The sequence below is a fragment of the Rosa chinensis genome, chromosome 6, assembly GCF_002994745.2.
Source record: "Rosa chinensis cultivar Old Blush chromosome 6, RchiOBHm-V2, whole genome shotgun sequence".
Lineage (NCBI taxonomy): Eukaryota > Viridiplantae > Streptophyta > Magnoliopsida > Rosales > Rosaceae > Rosa > Rosa chinensis.
The window spans coordinates 43,976,805-43,982,804 of record NC_037093.1 but is presented as its reverse complement, the minus strand read 5'-3'; positions in this window follow the sequence as shown (position 1 = coordinate 43,982,804).

Genomic DNA, 6,000 nt, shown 5'->3' with positions numbered 1-6,000 from the left:
TAGGACAAAGCTCTCCTTTAGCAACATCCAACGACCCGTTTGTAAGCATCCACTTTCCATCACGAATATATTTCTGCTGGTCTTTAATGTCGAAGAACTCGTTCTGGCGCTGAAGCTCCTTAAGGCGGCTGTAGAGATTAAAGTTCGGGTCGGTGAAGGCTGGGTCCGATCTGAGAGACAAAAATGATACCAGTGGCTCCATTGACACCGAATTGAGATTTGAATTTGAGAGAGAGAGAGAGAGAGAGAGAGAGAGAGAGAGAGAGAGAGAATATGCGTCAAAGATCGGGTCGGTGAGGGCTGGGTCCGATCTGAGAGACGATGGCGAGGCCAGTGGTCGCCGGAATCGGAATAGGAGACAAAGACGTGAAGATCTGTGATCGATTGGGGAGAGAGAGAGAGAGAGAGAGAGAGAGAGAGAGAGAGAGAGAGAGAGAGAGAGAGAGAGAGAGAGAGAGAGAGAGAGAGAGAGAGAGAGAGAGAGAGAGAGAGAGAGAGAGAGTGATCATAGATCGATGCAAGGCTGATGGATTTTGGGTTTATTAGGTAGAAGGGTAAAACTGGCAAGGATGAAATAATTTGTGAATGCAGGTGGCCTTATTTGTACAAGAAAATTTAGATGGCCTTATGACTAATATAATTATCAAAATGACACTTATATGTAATTTTCTATTAAAGTTACTGTCACAAACCGTCAAATTAAGGGCAATTTTGTCTAATCACTGTTTTTTATAAGAGAAAACAAAAAATTCTAAAATATCTGTCATCTTTGAATTTTTTTTTTCCCTAAGAAGAAAAATTCATATATGAATCATATGATTGATTTTCCTCTCTCCCATTGAATCTCGTAATCTCAATTTGCTTATCAATGAAACGTTTTTTTCTTTTCTTTTCTCTTTTCTTTGTGGCCTATCAATGAAATAAGATGGGTATTTTCAGATCTTTTTGATTGCTTTAATCTAGGAATGAATTTTGGTATTTTACTCGAGTTTCATCATGAGAGTTTCTATTGGGACCTCCAAATCTGCTCACTTGATTTCACTCTATTATGAATTATTAAATGACATATATAACCTATTATAAAATGACTATTAAAGACAATAATTATACCCAAAAAAATATTATATTTATTTTATGTAGACTTTCCAATTCAATAATATTATATTGTATTCCTTATTATTTTCCTTATCTATTTTTATTTTCCAATTTCACTACATACTCATTAAAGCATTCATATATATTTAATAAGAATTAAAAATTTGATTAAGATCATGTGACATAAAAATATATGATATATATGTTGAACACATATTGGTGAGGGAAAACAAAATAAATTCTCTTATGATTTATGACCTAAATCTAAAACAATCCATTATATTTGCCAAAAAAAAAGTATTTAAATAATTAATCATGTGGTACAAAAAATACAGAAAAAAAATAAACATTAAAAAACGAATGAATTTTTTTGTTTGAGAATAAAAAAATGATTTTTTTTTTTGCACAGCTAAAATAGAAAAAAAAAAAAAAACTAATAGTTCATGGCATTTTCTTATTGATTAGACATTAATTTTTGAAACTCAAGTTTGATTAAGAAATGTATATTTAGTTAAGATTTATAGAATGATTAAATCATTAAAATGACAAATTTTTTTATTTTAAAGATAATAATTTGTTTACAAATTATATGAATAAGGTTATTTGAGGAAGTTTAGTGAGGTTTAGTGAGTAAATTTAGTATTTGAAACCTCTAAATTTGCTCATTTAACCTCTATGCTTTCTACACCTCCTATCAAATTTTCAAATACTAAATTTACTCATTAAACCTCACTAAAGTTCCTCAAATAACCTCACTTATATAATTAATTTACAAACAAATTAAGATCTTTATAATAAAAAATTTAGTCATTTCAATGATTTAATTACTCTATAAATCTTAATTACATTTCCATTTCTTAATCAGACAACATAAATCTCTTATCCAATAAAAAAAAAATCAAACACAAGGTATTGAGTTTTAAAAATTAATAAAAATAAAATAACATGAACTATTATGTGATTTTTTTTATTTACTTTTTCTTTTTTGGATGTTCAAAAAAAAAAAAGATTAATCATTTTTTCTTAATGTTTGTCTATTTTCTGTACCTCATGATTAATTATTTAAATATTATTTATTTATTTTTATTTGCAAGTTCTTTTTTTTTTTCCTTCTTCTTTTTACAAATATAATGGATAGATTTAGATTTAGGGCATAATACAATTTATTTTGTTCTCCCTAACCAATATGCGTTTAATATACATATCATACATTTTTATCTTAATCATAGTTTTATTTCTTAATATATATATATATATATATATACAGATCCTATCCAGAGCGGAGCTCCGCTTTGAAATTAACTTGTGAAGTTCCAGTTTTCGGTCACTTTTCAGTCACATATCCACATCTTGACCGTTCAGTTTTTAGGTACTAATGTATAGATCATCTCTGCAAAGTTTCAGCCAAATTGATGATCGTTAAGATATCTAACTCGCTTAAACCAATGGAAGGACTGAATCTGTCAACCTGAACCGTACTAGCTTTAAATCAGTTATCAATGCCTTAACGATCATCATTTTGGCTGAAAATTTGCAGAGACGATCTATACACTAGTACCTAAAAACTGAACGGTCGAGATGTGGATATGCGACCGAAAAGTGACCCAAAACTCGAACTTCACAAGTTAATTTTCAAAGCGGAGCTCCGCTCTGGATAGGATCTGTATATATATATATATATATATATATATATATATATATATATATGAATGCTTTAATGAGTATGTAGTGAAATTAGAAAATGAAAATAAATAGGGAAAATAATAAAGAATGCAATCTAATATTATTGAATTGGAAAGTCTAGAGAAAATAAATATAACCATTTTTTTTTTGTATAATTATTGTCCTTAATAGTCATTTTATAGTAGGTTATATATGTCATTTAATAATTCATAATAGAGTGAGGTCAAGTGAGCAGATTTGGAGGTCCCAATAGAAACTCTCTTGTTGGAAATTTTGTTATAGCTATTACCATGGCAAATATATATATAAGGTTTTCATCCCTTCTCTCCACAAGCCCACCTCTTTCCAGACCTCTTCCTGTCTCTCCCAAGAAAAAGATAACGCAGATGAACAATTACAACCAAAATTCGAAATAACCCCAATCACCATCTCAGACATGCTCACTGAGACCAAGTCCCTCTTCAACCCGGCCTTCCAATTCTCACCGATTTTCTGCGCTGTTAGCGGATTTACAATATTGACAGTATGATTCGCTTACCAGATAACCATATTTATCAGATTGGCAGTATGATTCTTTTACCAGATTGGTTGAGTTTTGGATTATTGGGTGTATACTCCAGTGAATATTTAGATTCTTCTTCTTGATGCTATTTATCAGGATCTGATAATTTGATCTAATAATGATCATGCAAGGATTTCTGAAAATTTGGTCAATGGCTTGATGAACAGATCAGAGATGGACGGGGAGAGAAAGAAACATATCTGAAGCAGAAAAAGAAAAGAGAAAGAAAAAACAGGGAAAGTTTTATGTTTTAGTAATTTGACCAAAATATGCTTGAGATAACACATATTTATGAGATTTTAACAGATTAAATGGGTTTTTTTCACCGTGTTTCTTGTTTCCCCGCTATGCACTATGCAGTGATTAATGGCCGGTTACCCTCATCACTTCCGCCCCTCCAGTGGGGACTGGAACTGGGCACACCCACCTCCTCAGCTCTCCCACCCTAATTTTCCTCCCCAAAACCCCACCAATTTAAACATCTATCCCCCTCAACCTCCCGCCTTTCCACCTCCGCAACCTTAACCGCTGCAACCGTCAAACCCTAATTTCCCCCCTCCAACACCCTATAGATGTCAATATCTTTCCCGCCAACCACTATGGACACTCCTCATTTTCCAATTACAACCCAACCCCAAGCTCTAATTTCTCTCTGCAAAACCCTAACGGCACTCCCCACTCCACCCCACCCTTTTCCCCCTCAGAGCTTCTCCCGCAACCCGAACGAGGCGCCCGACCCGCCGAACCTCTCGAATTCGGCTAGGCATTTGCCTGAGGACCCGAGAGAGGTGCTCGAGCGGTGGAGAAGCTTCGCGACGAGCTTGTCGCCGCCGGAAAGAACGTCTCGGCCTGGAAGGTCTTACAGTCTGCTCTTCTGATGCTCAATGTTGATGCCGAGACTTGTTTGGGCCTCAAAATTGAGCAAGTGCCGTCCCTTCACCGCCTCATGGTCACTGAAGGAAGTTACCATTACGCTGCATCAATTTACTGCCTTTTTGTGTTTTTAATTACTCTAGGGTAATTCTTTGTTTGGTTGCTGAGAAACTCCTTGGTAATACTCTGAAAACAACTTTGGTTAAGAACATGATTATTGTTTATAACGGTAGCGGAAGCTTTAGATGAAAAAGGGGATTACAGTGATTGTTAGAGAAGTAAGTGACATAGGGGGCAATCAGTCTTGTTTTCAATAACTCGAATGCAATAGCTTTTTGGGGGTATTCAACTAAGGATTGAATTTTTTTAGATTGGACAGGAAGTTTTATGTCTGTAATCGTGAGCTCTTAGTTGTCTATGTCCACTGATTTGGTTAAAAAACTTGAAGCGGGCATGGGGAACATTCAATTTCATTTTTGTGGTTTTCTCAGCAACCAAATGAAGAGTGATATGTCTGTTGAAAACTCGTGTTTTTATGTATTAAATCCTGCCAATTTTTACTCATCTTTTGTTGGTACTTAGATAAATGCATTTATCCATTGCTTTGTCGGGGTTCGAACAATTACATCTTTGTATGATTTGGAAGTTGCAATCTGCAAGAATGAGGATATTGAGCAGTTTGACGAGCTTGAATTGGGTCCTTTGTTGCGACACCCACTAGTTTTGCAATATTTCTCAGTGGATTCTGAAACAACTGAAGTTACGGTTCCAAATCCCAGCCCTAGCATAAATCTTCTCAATGTTCTCTAAAGTTTGGCTAAAGGCAATTTTAAAAAAGAAACCAAAAAAAAAAAGAGAAAAACAGTGAAGAGATATATTGGATAACTATATCTAACAGCTCTCCATCCCAAATTGATAGTTGAGACCGCAAGTAATTATAGTCTCAATTTGATTCTTTAAGTCACAAGGAGGTAATCACAAAAAAGTCAAAATCTTGAAACTTGTATATTATGATTCCTAAGTCCTACATTTTATTTCTTATGGGGAAGCAACACTAGTATGAATTAGTTAACGACCATTTGTCATGGATAGATAACTCATTGCGGATTGGAAGATACTGTGTTGAAGTAGTTTGATGAATATTCCACAGTAAATATGCTAGAGCTCAAAATAGGGACTGCAAACCGGAATAGTTGTTGTACATCACTATCAGTTTGGGTTCTGAATTCAACATAAGCAAGCGGGACTATTGTGGAATCAACAAAAATTTCTCATGGGGAAGCTTCATGCCAACTCATAACACCAAATTCATGTCGAGAATCGAAAGGTTCACACTATAAATATCTTAAAGCGTGATGAAGAATCAACGGTAAATCTCACTCACATGCATTAACGATCACATATTAACTTGTCATCAGAACTTTTCTCACAAATTGAGGCCAAACCTTGATTGCCCGACGTACATCCATTGATTTCCAAGTCTTTACGACTTCACCTGCACAGAAATTTAGATTTTTAATTTGTGCCAATTTTCCACAATAGAAACGAAGACATCAACTTCTATATTTATTCGTGCCTACTATACACGTCAGGTGTCTCCTATATAAACACAAGATAGTATTTGCTTCTTTGATTTGTGTTTATTATTGCCCCATTCATCTTTTTGGGGACTTTGGCTGATCTCAAGCCACATCCCGACCATTATACGAAGCTTCCATTGCTGAAAAAAAGAGAGTAATGAATGGCAAAGCACAGCCGCCTTTAACCCGATAGTGCAGAGAAAGAAC